Consider the following 18,457-nt stretch of genomic DNA (forward strand, 5'->3'; position numbering starts at 1 on the left):
GGCTTCACAATAATCCCACATGGGAACTTTTGAGAGTTCTAGAATTTTTGTATAAAAGGTGGCTCATTTGAGAGCATGGACACATTGGGCAAACTCATGTTTGAGCTCTCTTGAGACTAGCTCTCCCTCTTCTTCCATAGAGGTGCAAGCTCTTCTCACTTCCCATCAACATTGTTGTAAGTTCTATTCTTTTGTTAATTCAATGCAATGAGTTGATATTTGTCTCTCTTCTCTTGTCAATTCTCTAGTATGCATGTTTCTTATTGATAGCTTCAAGAGTTGTGTGCATGCTAGGGAAATGAGTATTTGAGAATGAAGAATGCTTGATCTTGTGTAAGCAATAGCGAGGCTTTCTTCTTGTTTGGATGTATGGATGAATGGAATGTGGAGTTGAGTGAGCAATAGCAAGATTGAGCTTGAGTGTGTGTTGAGTCTATGTCAATAGTAGTAGTTTTCTTAGCATTCTCTCCATCAAATGGATAAGCTTTTGTGCACCGGTACGGGTTGAATCCCTAGCTCCGAAAGGGATACAAATCCCATTGGATTGAGCTAAGTGTGGATCATACTACTCTTGCTACAAGTGAGAGAGTTTTCCGTCTCTCCAGTGGTGTTATAGAGGCCATCATCAACCTCACAACATATTCATCCACAAGACTCGTCTCATTATTCCATCTTTCCCTTAGTTGTACAATTATCCCACGATCAAGTTGATAGGGGGATGCCTTCTTAATAAGGCATCTTGCTCGATCCTTATTTTGTTTCAGTGGGGGTAGGCTATTAGCTAGGAAATGTGGGTAGGCTATTAGCTAGGAAATGTGTAACTTCATCTCTCCATTCAGGAATCAAGTATAGTTGGAACATTAGAGTGTGGATCATAGCTAAGTGTGGATCATACTACTCTTGCTACAAGTGAGAGAGTTTTTCGTCTCTCCAGTGGTGTTATAGAGGCCATCATCAACCTCACAACATATTCATCCACAAGACTCGTCTCATTATTCCATCTTTCCCTTAGTTGTACAATTATCCCACGATCAAGTTGATAGGGGGATGCCTTCTTAATAAGGCATCTTGCTCGATCCTTATTTTGTTTCAGTGGGGGTAGGCTATTAGCTAGGAAATGTGGGTAGGCTATTAGCTAGGAAATGTGTAACTTCATCTCTCCATTCAGGAATCAAGTATAGTTGGAACATTAGAGCATATGGCAAGCCATCATCGACTCCCACCGCCGATTCTCCATTAGGAATGCACGACATGTGGTTAGCCAATACATGTTGGGAACCTTTGCGTACTATGACAGTGAAACCAAACTCCAACAAAAATAGGAGCCATCTTGTGATTTTGCTCATGGGTGCAAGGCTTATTCACAAAGTAAAAAAGAGGTTAATGGTCTACAAAGAAAACAAATTTAGTCGCTAAGAGAATGATGAAACTTTTTGATTGTATAGACCATGACTAACACTTCTCTTTGTGTGGTGGTGTAATTTCATTCTGCTTCATTTAATTGGCACAACTGGAAAAGCTAACAAGTAAGTCCCTATGGTCAAAATTATGGGGAGTATGCACAATGGAAGCAATAGTGATGGTAAGATAGAGCAGCATATATGAGAGAGAACAAGAACACAAGATGTATAGAAAGCTTCTATATTACCTTCTATTGTAGCCACTCCAAAGTTGGCTTGACCTTCTTCTTCATGTGTTGGTTACGTTGTGTTACTTGTGTTACAAAAAGTGAGCCTTCCTGCCCTTTATATAGGGTCCACCAAGGGCTAGGGTTGGGCCAACCCTAGATCCCTTTTCCACCCACATTCCCACTTTATTTGGGGTGTGTTCACACCTACATGGCCTCTTTCTCTCACCCTTTATCACTTGTACATCATATATTTCAACACCCCCTCTCAATGCCACCATGGGACAATGCTAAACATGGAGCAAGGTGAGCATTTGGACATACAAGAACAAAATGACCCCCTCTCAACCATAGGATAAATGAGAAGCCTTTATAAATTAGGCTTTTACAAAAGTGATGAGTTATAGAGAAATGTGCTTCACTCCCCAATTCTAGCAAACATGCTTCACTCTTGAACTAGAATGAGTATGTCACAAAAAACTAGCCATGTAAGAAAAAGGGTAGGGATTTAAACTTTCCTCTCCCTATTCCTACAGCTACACACGGTGGCCAGTACAATGAAGAAGGATGAGGTGTAGGAAATTATTGAGAATGATATACATGACTCAATGTGGGCTATTGAGAATGATATACATGACTCAATGTGGGCTATTGAGAATGATATACATGACTCAATGTGGGCTATTGTTAACCACTCTAGTTTAACATGGCCTTGACCATCCTATTTTTGTAGGGCATTCTGCCAACTTATGATGCCATCACTTTATTTTTGCACATCTTTTACTAAGTCTTCTAAGACTCTAGAATTCACTCACCATATTTTAACAACTAATCAAAAACTAAAACCAGCCAATATTGTGTACATGCAAACCATATATTCGAAAGATAAAAGCACTTAAAGAAATAAAGATTAAGAGTTGCATACACCTGTTGTAGTGCCCTGTTGATGTTGTTCGTTTGCCTTGATTAATTGCTGATTTTGTGCAGATTGCTCCTCCTTGATCTTGATAGGCGTAGCATGTCTCCCCCCTTCCTAATTTGTGTGCATGGTAGGTGGACTGTAGGGGCGTGTTTGATGCTCTTTTTTAGCTGAGACCTCTGCAAAAAGTTTTATTAACAAAAAGGAAAACAAAGGAATAAAATTTGTTAGTGGTGCCAATCACCGAATATAGCCGAGGGGAAAAAACCCAATGGGAGAAAAGTGCCCTGGCTTGTCGTTCTTATTGTGGAGTCGTTGAACTTACTCTTGCGCTGGTAGTGGGGATCATCGCAAAAAGAACATAATTCTTTAAAGGCATAAGGAACCACACTATTCAAACATTGATCGACCAAAGAGCTTCATTTGTAGTGTTAATGCCTTATCTTTGGTTTTAGGTATGTCCTTCTTGGGTGGGAATTTTATCAATTGTCGAGGAATTTGAGCAAGATAAGAGGATTTAGGCATTGGAGTACCAGAATCTATGCTCAAATGAGACTCCTTTGGACTTGCCTTAGGTACACCAGTTGATGGTTGAATTGTGAAACAAGGAGAAATAGGGACAACAGGTGTCTCAATACATGTTTTAGGAAGATCAACACAAGTTGTTTTGTAGGTGCTATCACAGCCACCTTTCCTTTCTTGAAGAATTTGTGTTGAATTCTTTTGCACCCACCGATATTGAAAATCAAGGGTGGCTTTTGGAATCTTTCTGAAACACTCTTTTACCCTTAGCAAAGCATGGCATTTTGGAAGCCAAATTGATGTTGCACCCTCATAATAACCTTGTGCTTTAAGAACCCGTTTTGGGACCCATCGAGTAACAATCTGAGGTTTGGGCTTGGAAATGATGTGCTTCTTAAGAGGCTTAGCAAGTGGACTAGATGGTACAAGTTTGTACGCATCTTTGGGTAGCCACATTGATAATTCCTTCATGCCCTGCCTTCTTTGAGCAGCAACTAGAGTAGTTGGAACATGCCAGCCATGGCCCTCACTTGAGTACTCATCAATTATCCACATCATTTGTGTTGGAGCTTGTGTCTCTTTCTTATCAGCATCATTAACAGATTTGAGTGTTAAATTCTCAACTGAGACTTTCTCGACATGCATAGCTGTTGTTTTGGATGTATCCCTATAGTACAAATGATCTAGAAGAGCACGTGGTTGTACCATTCGTATAGGAATAATATCATATCCATCTGAGTCACAAAATTGAATTGGCTTCGGTAAAGCACATGTCGATAATGTTGCAAGGACATGACTCCATTCTAATGGATCAATTAAATGCTCAGGGAAGGGTTGTGGAATGTATGCCTCGTCTGATACACTTCGATTACCCTTAAGTCTCTCAGTGTTGAAATCCCTACATGAGGCTCCACACATCCACAGATCTTCTCGCCCTTCTGACAATGTAACTTTTGAGCCCTCAGATGAAGCAGAATCAAACTCATCTATTGGAGACCTTGTTACATCACGATATGAGTGATTTCTTAGGTTGACCCTTGTGATGACAGAATCATGTCGGAGGTACAAATAATTGTATCCCCAATCTTGAATCATTTGAAATTGTCGCATGAATGGTCTACCCAATATCACTTCATAGTTTGGATGCTTTCCGAAATCCACTACTGCAAAGGTATGCTCATATTCAATCCCACATGTGGTGACCAATATGTTCTCAAGCAGCCCAAGGGGATGTTCTAAGCTTCCATCTGCTAGCTGCAAGCGCATCCTGGTACTCCTAATAGCTGGTTTGCCCCATTTTTCCCAAATGGACCCTTGTCACAATGCCCACTCCTGCGCCACTATCAAGTATTGCAGTTGAAGATACTTTTCGTACTTCTAATGGGAGGGTAGCATTTCCCTGATCGTCTTCACAAAATTTTCCTACTTTGTTGATAGGAACTGGCATTACATGCTTTGTCTCAGGGTGTATAGTACACTCATGGTGACCCTTTTGTAGCAATACCTGCACTGACAAACATGTGGCAATATCATTCCACAACTCAGGTTTAAGCTTTATCAACTCAAGCAAAGGTAAGGTACAAGCCACTGGTGCTGACAAAATAGCTTGCACCATACTCATATCCTTCTCCTTAGTCAACCTTTTATGCATGGAGGGTATCCTCAAGGTTTGAGAACAGTTCTCATATTCTCCCAGATATGATGGTAATGTTTTCATTGTATGCTTACTTCTAGGAGAAACAATTGTTTGAACTTCCTCTTGAATGCTTGGGTGTCTAAATTTGTTTTCCGTGCCTCTGGAAAAATCCACCTCAGAGAATGGAGGCGAACTAACAGAAGACATGTTCTCATTAATTTTCTCATTTACTGTGGCCCACATCTCATTTGCCATGTCCTCATTAGCATCAATAACTTCATCATTGTATGGGAAGACAAGGCTAGGTGGTGGCAGATTACCCCCTTTCAATTGGGTGTCAATTGGTGCAGACCTTTCGCTATGAGCTTGTGAAATGAGCTCACTTTTCATTTCCTAACTTGATGACACTTCCGGTATGGTTTCTAATGTTGGCTTAAGAGAGGTTGGGCCCCGAGGAATAGATGGTGGTGGTCCCTCAAGTATTGACTGAGCTTCCCTAATGAGTTGCTGATGTACAGCTAGATTGATCTTCTCCTCACGAGGGTTTGGGTATTCTTGAAGCTTCTTGGGTAGCTCAGATAAAGCTGCAATGCGACTTCTATGAGCATCAATGATGGCCTCTAGAGTCTCATTCACTTTATCCACAAAAACAGAACCCCCAGAACTAACCTCAGTCGTACTAGCCTCATCTTGTTTAACACTAGGCTCAGGTTGAGGTTGATGTTCCTCACGCACTTCTTGGGATGTAAAAGTTTTATCCTTTATGTTTTGTTTAGAGGCTTCTTGAGAACTCGTGGATGCACTTTTAGTTTGCTTGTTTCGGTTCTTCTTCCTCCTAGTGGTCTTTTTTCTATTGGACTGTAGGGTCTTGTCCACTAGATTTGTCTTTGCATCCCTAGTTCGAGGTGTCTCATCAGTTTGCATTTCTGCATTTCGTGTTTGTGATCTAGTCATGACTCTAAGTGGCACGACATCATCATTCTCAGATGAAGGTGGTGATGGAACTGCCCCTACAAGGTTAAGTGAGACCTTTGGTTGAGAGGTGCCTTCCTCATGTGGTTTCAGCAGACAGTCTTTTGGGAAGTGTTCTACACAACACCCTAGACAATATCTTTCAATCGGTGGAAACTGTTGTACTGTTGTATTTGACCGAGATGCTTGCCTTGAGCGATGTGGACAATCACGAGCCCAATGGGGTTCTCCGCACTCATAACAGGGGCCCATTGGTTTGGCCTCTACTTTCCTTGGCTGCCATTGACCTGAGGGGCCTGGAGTCCTAGGTTGGTAGCCGCCTAGCAACATTAAAGAGTTTTGTTCCCCTGGTCCACATAGCCTGGGTTTACCAAGTCTCTACACATATTTGAATTGTCATAGTCCACAACCCTAACAGGAGCCATCCCAGGAGCAGGGGGTTGAGCACCAAGAACAGGTCGTGCTTGCTCTTGTGTCATCGGTGGCTTACGTTCAAAACTAGTATACTGTTGATACATTTGTGGAGCCACTCCACCCCTTGGATGCTCACGTTCCTGTCTCATTCTCGCGATGCGAGTACATTCCTGTGTGGTATGAGTAAAGTTCCATGTACAGGCTTGGCACCACTTCTTTGTGGGTTGGTTTGTGACTAGAGGAGAAAAGGTATTACAGTCCTCTGTTTTATGGTCACCGCCACATGCTCCACAAAGATGAGGGCCTGTAGGAAGTACACTCCTCATTCTCTGCTGCTGTTGTTGTGGCTGCATGGGTGGACGATAGGTCTGTCCCAATCTCCGTAGTACTAGGTTGGCTATCTGGTCTGGATTTACTAGCGCGCTAGACCCTGATCTTTGGTCATCACCCCACTGATCTCTAGGTTTCACCTCTGGGCCAGAACCATCTTGGAACTTGAAGTTATCGGTGAAATCCATAGCATCATGGCAACACTCATTGAAACTTGTATGCTTCTTCGCATAGAGATGTGTATGCAGTGTCGAATTTTTGAGGCCTTTTAAGAAGAGAGAAATTAATCGACTTTGGGCGGGCTTCTCATCTTCTGGGCAACGATTAATGTACTGCTTCATTCTATTTACACAGTCTCTAACACTCTCATTCTCACCTTGCTTGAAAGAGTAGATGTGTGCTACCGTGTCATGTTGAATTCCCATCAAGGAAAAAGCAGCAATGAATCTCTCTTCCAAAACTCGCAAAGAAGATTTGTCTGAAGCCTCTAATGCCTGAAACCAAGCCAGGGCTTTTCCTTCAAGAGTGAGTCCAAAGCCTTCAATTTGAGTATGCTTATCAGCCACTTGCTCAGCTCGAACTGCTTGCCTAAATGCTGCTACATGGTCGTATGGATCTCCCGACCCTTCATACTTCTTTACCAGTTTCTGAAGAGTTGATGGTCTTACTTGTCTTGAATACTCGTCATAGGGCCTACGGCCTCTCGCTCTTAGTGGGAATTGTTCCTCTCTTTGGAAAGATGGTCCATATGTTTCCAAAATTGGTGTGGGTACCCTATTACCAGCCTCACCAAACCCCTCCAAAGATCTTGTCGCCCTCATTTTAGGAGGTGCATTTATAGGAAGCCGAGTTGGCTCCCCTCTCCTCCGATTGTCATAGTGGAAAAGATGTTGGTGTGGTGTGACCTGTGGTCGCACATTTGGTGTAGGACAATATCTTGGTGCTAGAGTTGGGCTACTAGCAGTGGTCCACTTAGATGTTGAAGGTCCCTCTCTAGTGAACTCTCGTAGGGGAGGAGCAACAGTTTCTCCAAGAAAGGCTGTCTCTCCTGGTTTGGCTGTATTTGTTGAGAACACTTCCATGAATAATGGTTGTCCTTTCCACGTGAGTTCCCTAATCTCTTTCCAATCTAAGGTTCGGTATTCATTGGCCCATTTATCAATTATTCTGTTCATGTGTCATGCACGCTTCTCAACTACCACCACATGAGCTAGAGGAAGATCTAGCTGTGGCAATTTAGTCGTGGCATAATATCCCTCTAACGAGTCCTTATAGACCTCTTGAAGTGGGTCATCCCGTAAGACCTTTGTCTCACAGGAATTTGTCGTACAAACTCCCATTGGCATTCAGCCCCCTGATCCAGTTTGCTCTTGCCTTTCCTATCCCTTTCCAAATTTAGATCTACAAGGAGTAAATCATCTATGGATGGCTTTGAGGATTGGGCATTGGATGGTCCAGGCATGTCCGGCTCGATGAGCCAGTCATCTCTAGACACCCTTGCTTTGGAAAGTTCTGATAAGTCTAAGAACTCGGTTTTAGAGAGCTCCCCTAATTTGTCTACCTTTTCTGGATGGTAGGTGACTTTGTAGCGAACACCATCTCCACCCATGTACATATTACCCTGGTCATTGACTAGAGGTGCTCTATCAAGTTCTGAGAATATGTCGGCGATCTTAACAAGATACCGTTGTTGTGGATCCCTAAAGATCTCAGCTCCTTGAGCATTTGTGTAGACATATTGGAGTCTCACATTGAGTGTTAACCCCATGGTGTCGGCTTCAAATGGATTAAAGGATCGTGTATGTGTTCTATTTGGGGCTACGTGATGACTATTTGTCGGCCCTAGATTGTCCATGGACAATGAACTAGTTGTTCTGGAGGAAAGGGTATCGGATTGGGATTCAGATAGGGTTTCAGCAATATCTGCCAAATTGCCTACCGATTGGGTCCCACTTTCTTGCGTAGGCACTATAGAAGGTGCTCTAGGCCCTATGGCAGAATCTACACGACGTCCCGACCGCAAGTGCATAAGGTCAAAATTTTGTTTTGGTTTTTTTATGTGTTTTTGTTTTGTTTTGTTTTTGTTTGTTTTGGTTTTGGTTTTTGTGTTTTGTTTTTTTGATAAAAATATATATATATATGTATATATATATATATATATTTATTTTTTACCCTACCTAACCACTGTAGTGTACTATCTACCCTTTTTTTTATTATTTGTTTTTTTAAATGTTTTTTTTAATGATTTTGTGATTTTATGATTTTATGATTTTTACTTTAAAAAATATATATATATATATATATTATGAATCACACTAAAAAATACTAATTATGCACAAAGTTACAAAAATTAAAAAATGCAGGTTGCACTAATTATGCAAAAAAATTGACTCCAAAAAAACACTTAATTTTATCTTTTTTTTTAAATTTTCTTTAGTTTTCTTTTGTTTTTTTCTCCTTTTGTTTTGTTTTGTTTTTGATTTTGTCTGTTTTTGTTTTTGTGTTTTTTTTTGTTTTAAACTTATAAATTTCGTGCCAAATATAAAAAATATGAATTTACTAATTATGCATCATTTACAAAAATTCTAAAAAAATAAAAAATAAAAAAAATTGGAACTTCATGAGCTGAAGGATATGGTCACGCATACTCAAAAGGAGTTAGAAGAAAGACCAAAACAAGTGAACATCTTTGACACTATTCATCCAAACAACCTAAAGCCTATCGTAAAACGAGATCGTAACCCACAAACCCTCGGATATACTTAGTTTGATCCTTGAGGTCAGTGAGAACTCACATGTACCAAGTATGGATTCTCGACTCTTTAGGAGAATGTTTAAGTATGAGAACCATGAACCAGTTCAAGAGGTGAAAATTCCAATATCACCAGCACCCTCATATGGCAGAGAGGTGACGAGTACTCCCTTGAACATCTCTAAATTGTTGGAGTTCATGGCTTCTGAAATCAAGACCACGATGACTACATGCTTGTGTGGAGATCCTTAACTCTTAAGAGAGTTGAAAGCCCTTTTAAATGGATAACTCAGCATAGCATTACCACCATTTGTAGAATCCCACAAGATTCAACCCTACTATGGAATTTCGCCGACTCAAGTCAAAGAAGATCCAAGAACCCAAGTAGAGAATGAGTATGCCAAATCAATGGTCAAAATTCCGTTGCATAAATTGGGTCAATACTTTGAAGGTGATGAATCCAATGCATTACTACCAATCACGGCCAAGGGCATCACAATAATGGGAGTCCTTGAAGGTGGTACATGAGTCATCATAATCACCAAAAAATGTTAGAAACAAATGGCCAAACCTAGAGTTGAAGTCTCATACATTGGGGTTAAAATGGCAGATGGTACTATTACCAAACCAATGGGAATGTTACACAATCTTAAGATCAAGGTGTTGAAACATCGAAGGCATACATTCATTGTGATGGACTTTTGCAAGCAACCTAATTCTTATGAAATTATTTTAGGAAGACCGTTTATGCATGAGGCTAAAATGGTCCATGATTTATCAAAAATCCATCTACCTACAATTTGATGACTTGATCCTTAGAGTAGACCTTATGACTGACCACATACATTCAATTGGTAGTGGTGGAATATTCGACTAGAGATCTGATACAACCATCCATTCAACCCCTCTGCAATACTGCTATACTTGCAAAGAAGAGACTGATATAGGGAAGGAACCACCCTACAGAGATGCTAAGAAACAAGCTATTGAGCCTGAAGATGATCTAAAATAGATACATACGATGGCTACAATCAATGGCTGGGGAGCTAGAGGATCTACAGGGTTACACTTGATGGTGAGGAGCTCCCTAAGGTTGTTCCCCTACGAATGATTTGTGCTCTACCTTCTGATGCCGAGGGGATTGGTTATAGTGAACTTGAGTGTTGTCAGGGATGAAGCTACCCCAATCAACCTACTAAGTGTCTCTGGTTATACACGCAGCCAATACACCAGTCTGATATGAAACATGCACAAGACAACACATAAATAGCTTACCGGTTACAAGTGATTGCGTAAATGGAAACGATTGCTTTTAAGACTGATCGACTCATGTGCATGATCTAGATTGCCACATGAAATACAAGACTTAAAAGATGGATTCACATGAATGATATATAAGACGAATATACACAGATGATACACAATGATCCTTTGATTAACAAAAAAATTAGCTCAAAGAAGAAACAACTAGCCTTTGTATAGAGTTCTGATTACATCTTTATACTACTTAATGCTGCGCAATTACAGTGTGATACAAAGATACCCTTGTCTCTCAGCATAGATAAATTACAAAAGTAATGACCTAATTAATCGACTGGGGGACCATAGTGTTAAGTGCAGCAATTCTGGCATTCTGGCTCGACGGTTGTTTGGTCAGGTGGCTATCCGGTGGCCTGCAGCCCAACACCTGGCATGCCTGGTGGGTCGAATTCCCAATCCGATGACTCGAACCCTTAGTCTTTCAGTATTCCTTAATGTTGTCAATCACTTGGAGATAGGGACCATGTTAGATGCTCTTTAGCATCCTCAATCTCAGACTCTGCCCATCAGATCATCATCATTGTTGCCAAGAGCAGGTGGGTTTGGATTGTTCGGGAGATGAGGCGAGGTTTGGGAGGGGTTGCGGGATTAAGGCATGTTTCTTGCTGCAGCAACAGCAGAAAGGTGTCCATCCTCCTCACAGGCTCAGGTTTTGGGTAGGTTGGCTGCCTGGTAGTTGCATGTAGTAATAGGCTTGGTGGATTGTTTGGGGTGGAGTTGCCCTGTTGCGCCGGATTGCTTCTTGCCTGCAGGTCCATGATCTGCGTTAGGGCAGAGGCGAGTTCGGCATGGAGGGTCTCATTCTTGGCCTCTTTGATGCTGGTGATGGCCAACTGGATGTCTTCATGCATCTCGTTGGGCTTCTTTCGCCCCGAGAGTGATGGGCCTCTTCACTCTGTGACATTGGTTTTGAGCTCATCAATGCGAGCTTGCATCTTCCTGCCTTCGTTGGCTGCTGCTCTGCGAGTGTTCGATGACAGCAGCAGATACATTATCCTTAGGATTATACATCATGTTATCCCGTGCATAATGCCAGGGATCCTTAGCACACCTCCACTTGACCATCCATGGAAACAAGGTTCTCGTCAATTCTGGCTCTTGAGCCTTTCATCCTCCAATTCAAATGAGGGTGGATATATGCAACATTCCCAGGGATTCTTCATGCTTTTGTACCATGTGTCATCGATCAACAAAGCAGAAAACCGTGGGTGCCATAACAAGAAGTCATCCTTAATCACCTTCAAAAATATTGGTTTGTCTGTGGAATCAGAGATGGGGATACCTGTCACATCTCTGAAGGTGAATGGTGCAACCTGGCATCTCTCTTGTGGCAAAATATCCACAAAAAAGGATCTTTGTAGTTCAGGAAAACATGCCTTCAACACTGCATATAGGTTGTCCTTGACCATACTAGTCCATAAGGCAACATGAAAGTGTGCCGCAACTGTAGAGAGGAATCTGAGAGCATCAAGCCTTACAACATATTGAAATTGAGGCTTTCTATCCTCCTTTGGGGGGGGTGATGATGTGGTATAGACTGAATACTTTACCATCAATCCATGTTTGAGGCACTCCCTGATTATATGTTATTCTATACCTTTTCACTGTTAGACCATTGACATCGAGCAATATGCATCGAGTCTTCACACGCAAGGGCGTACATATAACTTGACATGGGATTGCTGCAAGACCATTGTCTTGTTCTGTGTCCATGTTAACATCCTCCTCCACATTGGCATTGTCCTGTTCCACATTGTCATTTCTTAAACTCACATTGTCATGTTCTACAGCGACGTCCTCCTCCACACTGGCATTGTCTTGTTCCACAGCCACATTGTCCTCAACGTTGGCATCCACAACTGTGTCTATATTAACAGCCTCCTCCACAGTGGCATTCTCCTCCACTCTCCTCCACAGTGGCATTCTCCTCCACTCTCCTCCACACTGACATTGACATTCTCCTGAACACTAGCATTTTCCACAGTGACATCCACAACTATGTCTATATTAACAGCCTCCTCCACAGTGGCATTCTCCTCCACACTGATATTGACATTCTCCTTAACACTAGCATTTTCCACAGTGACATCCACAGCTATGTCTATATTAACAGCCTCCTCCACAGTGGCATTCTCCTCCACACTGACATTGACATTCTCCTTAATACTGGCATTTTCCACAGTGACATCCATAGTTGTGTCTATATTAACAGCCTCCTCCACAGTGGCATTCATAGTTGTGTCTATATTAATAGCCTCCTCCACAGTGGCATTCTCCTCCACACTGACATTGACATTCTCTTGAACATTGGCATTTTCCATAGTGACATCCACAGCTATGTTTATATTAACAGCCTCCTCCTCCACACTGACATTCTCTTTTGAACACTAGCATTGGCCTCTGCCACCACAGTGACATTCTCTGGAACATGTGATAATTCTTTACTACCTTCATCACTAGAAACATCCACGAAAGTAGCATCACTGTCTGGTTGGCTCCTTTTGTACCATCGTCAACAGTGCGGATCCATCTTTGTTTTCCTCGTAGCCTCTGGTTGCTACTCAGTTTTTTATTGCCTGCAACATATTATTCGTTTATCCACATACATGTCAAATATTGCAAGAATAGGAACAACCATCACAAGAAGAAGTTCATTTCCATTGATGATGGATACAAAAGGAAAATCCATGGCATGTGGCACTTGGAGAAATAAAAGAACATTCATTTAAAAAAATGAATATAGACACTTGCAAGAATAGGAAAGCCATAACAAAAAGTTGCAACAATGAATATAGACACTTGCAAGAACAAGAAAGCCATAACAACAAGTTGTTAAAGATGGTGGCTACAAAAGGGAAATGCATGGCATGTGACAATGCACAATACCATCATTAAGCATACAACTTTTGCTTTGTAGCACAATTTTTCTTTTTCCTGCCATGGATTAAGGGGACATCAAATTCTTCATCACCTCGTCATTTTGGGGTGGATCGTAGTAGGCACTTTGGGGATGGCTTCATAGGTTTTGGGGAGGGGGTTTCTCCAAGATTCTTTGCTGCTTCGCTTATCTCCCGAAGTGACTCAACATATTGATCATCCAATGTTGACTTTGCCTCACTCTTGCATCGCACCTCTGGGGTTGGGTTTTCTTGAAATTGAGAGCCTCCCACCTTGTCCAGACCAGCATGAGAGCATTGTTCTACATGTATACATGTACAGACATTAGAAGACCCCTAAGAAACTTGAAAGATACAGGTTTTTATTACGAATATATAAAATAAATTTACCAATCGCATGCATTGATATGTTCTCTAGTACTTTCATGATCTCCTCTGCCGCAAAACCAGACGTCAGCTTGTCACTACCTAAAAATGCAAATTCAATGTATTCATTACTCCAGAGAACCATCAATGTGGAGTACTTGCTTTGTATACCAAGTTAGCAACTTACTGGAGTAGGGCTCTATTTTAATAGTTGCAACAGCCTAACCTACCATGTGCTTTGCCCTCTTAGACACAACTTCGCTACAGCCAGGGTATGCACATAATACACCTTGGGATATGCACACATGTAAAAAGCAGATCATGTGATAAACATGGCAGCAAGGCAAGGAAAAGGCATCAAAGGGCTGCTGCATCAAAGGGGGATCCACATCCTGCGCAACTATATGAGCCAGCGACACAAGCTCCATTGAGAGCATCAATAACTATAGTATAGGGGGGAGTAGACGAAATGCATGCAGCCCTAACGTCTCAGCCATCCTCTTTAGGCCAGCACAAAAACTAGTGTGTGCAGTTTTCTTTGTCAGTTCCTCCTCAAAGCTTGCCGATACAATCTACAATACAAATAATAGAAAGAAGACTTCAATCTCATTATTAATCATGGACAGTCCTAACACAATCTAGCTATATGACAGTATTTAGTTTATGCTTCATAATACAACTATATAGCAATCATCATCCTTAGGTGGAGGCTTCATTATAGCTATATAGCACATATCTCCCCTTGATGAGACCTCTTGAATGCTATGTAGCACAAGGTGTGCTATATAGCATAAGGTGGTCCTTAGGTGGATGCTTCACTATAGCTATATAGGAGATATCCCCCCCTTGATGAGGCTTCTTGAATGCTGTATAGCACAAGGTGTGCTACATAAAAGGAGCCTTTCTATGACACAATCTTTCTTACATATAGCATGTGTTGTGCTATATAGCACAAGGTGTGCTACATAAAAGGAACCTTGCTATGACACAATCTTTCTTAGATATAGCATGTGTTGTGCTATATAGCACAAGGTGTGTTACATAAAATGGAGCCTTGCCATGACACATAATCTTTCTTAGATATAGCATGTATTGTGCTATATACCACATTCTCTACTATATATCACATTGCTATATAGCATCATCAATACTGTATAACATACTCATTATGCTAAATAGGATCATGAGTGATCTTTAACATATTCATTGTGCTATATAGATGATGTACCATGATATATCTAAGACAAATTAGCTATATAGCACACTAATTGTGCTATATAGGAAGCCTACCATGCTATATCTAGGAAAAATTATCTATATAGCATACTCATTGTGCTACATAGAAAACATACCATGCTACATCTAAGACAAATTAGCTATATAGCACACAAATTGTGCTATATAGAAAGCATACCATGATATATCTATGAAAAAATTCTTATATAAAGCATGGTAACTGTGCTATATAGCAAGCATACCATGTTATATCTAAGAAAAATTTCTTATAGAAAGCATGGTAATTGTGCTATATAGCATTATTGGTGCTACATCAAAATAAAGTTGATACACAATAGGTAACCAATGCTATATAGTACACTGACAAACATAATGTAGACAAACAAATATTAAAAAAAATTTATAAGGCACACACCTTTGCATCATTTACTTTCATCTCTAGCTTGGCAATTTCATCCTGTGGTGTGGCCTGAAATTTTACTATGAGCTTTATGAGGCAGTCTCTCGATCACCTTGATTTGTGGTGCAAGCTCCCATCGAGCTGACTAACATAGCTGCTATTGATTTGCTGAGCACCCTCCGCCCTATGGAGATCTCTCATTCTATCTTCTAGTGTCTGCTTTGATTGCTCTACAGAGCATCTCACATTCCCCAACCTTTGAACCGTTGCATCATGCAACTCAACCAGCTCACTCAGCTTTGTCTGGGTGAATTGAATGGGTGTTGTTGGATGTGGACGTGCACGTGGACCTTTCACAGTATGTTGCTTTGCATCATCCTGAGATACAATCATCATATGCTCTTCCCACTTTAAGCGCTTCTTTTCCAGATTGTGTCTCTCCTCGCTACTCTTCATTGCCCTCTCTACTGCTATGAATGGAGCCCAAGTGATGGTGTATTGCTCCTTGCTCTCAGCCCTTTTTGCAGCCTCACAATTCTCCAGGGCAAATGCTTTTGCAAATTGATGCCCGATCTCGTAATTGAATGGTCCTTCTTGATAGACATCCCAATGTCGATGGACTAAGCATTCTGCAAACTCTGGCTTCACATGATATGATTTAATCTTCTTGCTATTTCTTGGAAGGGTCTTTGAGCACAAAAAAACAGAGCTCCAAGTTTCATGCGAGGTTTCATGAGAGATGTCATTCTTCCCATACAAGGTGTGGGGATCCACTCCTACAATGGAAAGACCCCGATCTTCATGATGAAAGTCCTGTGCATAGCGACATAATTTTTTATGGTGAGGTGGGGCAACTTCCTTGATCATGGATGTGCTTCCCTCTGCTTTCCCAGAAGAAGCTTGTGTCTTCATTGAAGAGCCTGATCTTCCCATCCTTCACTACACCACATGCAAAAAAAAACACCAAGGATGCATTAGCATTCTTGAATGAACACAATCAAGAGAGAGAGAGAGAGAGAGAGAGAGAGAGAGAGAGAGAGAGAGAGAGAGAGATTAATGAAATGCATGCAAGCTTGTGTGTGTGTGTGTGTGTGTGAGAGAGAGAGAGAGAGAGAGAGAGAGAGAGCTGCAATATTTTGGCAACATGCAGACTGTGTGTGTGTGTGTGTGTGTGTGTATGTATTGCATGTGTGCAATAGGTAAACAAGAGAACCTGTCCAGTGAACACATAGAGTAGGAATACACAGACAATAGAACAAACACAGCGTGGGAATACGTGACAAGGAAGATAATGCCCTAGGATACACCATAGTCCAAACAAGTTTGAAATGATTGTGGGCTCATTATTGTTAGTAGTGTCCGTCCTATGCTCGTTATTGTTAGTAGTGGGAAAGTTGGCAGCCCTTCCTATAGTAACAGCCTCTGCTATATAGCTCGTTCACAAAATAGTTCAAAATAGTTTAAAATTGTTATGTGCCAACTAAACCTATGCTATAAATTTGGGCTATATAACTCATATAGTATTCCACCATACCATGCTTAGACCCGGGTGGGGTTTTTTGTGAATGATTGCATTTTTATATTTGTGTGAGCATGTTTTTTTTTGCTCACTTGTTTTTGGCAATCATAATCAAGGTTACATGTGATTTATGTTAGTGGGAATGCTAAGAGATGTTAATAATGGGAGAGAAGATAGGGAAGGATCCGGAGGAACGTAGACATAATCGTTAGAATGAGATGGTGATTCTTAATTCCTCATTTGATTCATTGAAGCGACATTCATCATTTGAAGAAATGAAGTCCCTTTGTGTGGTAGGATTATTGTCAAATGTTGTTGAGTAGAACCTATTCTTGCATACTTCTTCCCATGTGTTTTTTATGCTTTTATGTATATTAAAGTGCTCTTATGAAGCATATATACATGAAGTACAAGAAGTGAGTCATATAGACTCTTATTGAACTGATCTAGTGTTGAAGTTGCCACTTTTTATGGCGAGGATTGAAAGAATTATGCGACTTGCAAGGCTAATATAGATATCTTCACTAAGGATTTGAGATCATTGATTTGTGAAGATGGTAGTGTCATTTGGAGGGGTTTGTAATTTGAAGGAAAATTCTAGACGATGGGTTGTACTATTGACCACGCTTTCGCCCACCATGGCCCCCCCATTCAGAGATGTACCTGGAAAGTTGTTAATGGTAAAGCTTTGGTGCAAATGTCCTCTAGTGCATGAGTATGGATATGTACTCATGGAGTAGTTGCTACATTAACTTAGCCAAAAGAATAGTAAGCTATAAGCTTAACCAAATATAATGGCTATTGATGATCCTTGGGATTTTCTTGTGATATTCTACCACTTGTAGGTAGACCCTATGTGTAACTCTCTTATGTTTGTGTGTGTTTTTTTTGGGGTTACCACCTTGCGAGCAACAAGTTCTTGTTGCTACTCTTCTTTTTGAGAGAATAGGTTCTTATGTTTGCCATGTAGCTTTTGCACTTATTTTTCACATCCAGAGGGGTGAAAAGAGCATTGTGAGTTTGTCTTTAATGCATTCATAAGTCTCCATTGCAGACGTGGGAATTGATTATTGAATTTTTGGCTCAAATGCTAGCAATAGTTTATGATTATGCTTGGTACCATCATCCAAGATTATGGAGATCATCATTCCTTTATAAATGATAGGTAACACAACGTTCATTTTATCGCTTTCGAAATAGTTTTCCAACTTATTCATGGCTATCCTTTGGTTTTGGGTATGGAGGGAGAGTGCTCAATGTGGCATGAATCATCCTCCTCCTCTTCAAGTTTAGGTTAAGTTGTGTGGGGTCTTAGGTTCCCATTCATCCAGTTGGATAAGTAACTTGGTTTGTACTAACTAAGAGGTGGGCTTGGACCTACCGAGGTGTAAGGGAGGTGAAAATTTTCCCTATAAGATGGTGGGATGAAATAAAGTTGTTGCTCCAATCATCCCTTACACTTGGCTTGGACTTGCCAAGATGGATGTGCAAATCTGCCCTACGAGATGTAAGAGATGTGCAAATTTTCCCTATAAGGCGATGCCTCT

The sequence above is a fragment of the Cibotium barometz genome, chromosome 30 (assembly GCF_041138505.1).
Source record: "Cibotium barometz isolate CiBa-2024 chromosome 30, ASM4113850v1, whole genome shotgun sequence".
Taxonomy (NCBI): domain Eukaryota; kingdom Viridiplantae; phylum Streptophyta; class Polypodiopsida; order Cyatheales; family Cibotiaceae; genus Cibotium; species Cibotium barometz.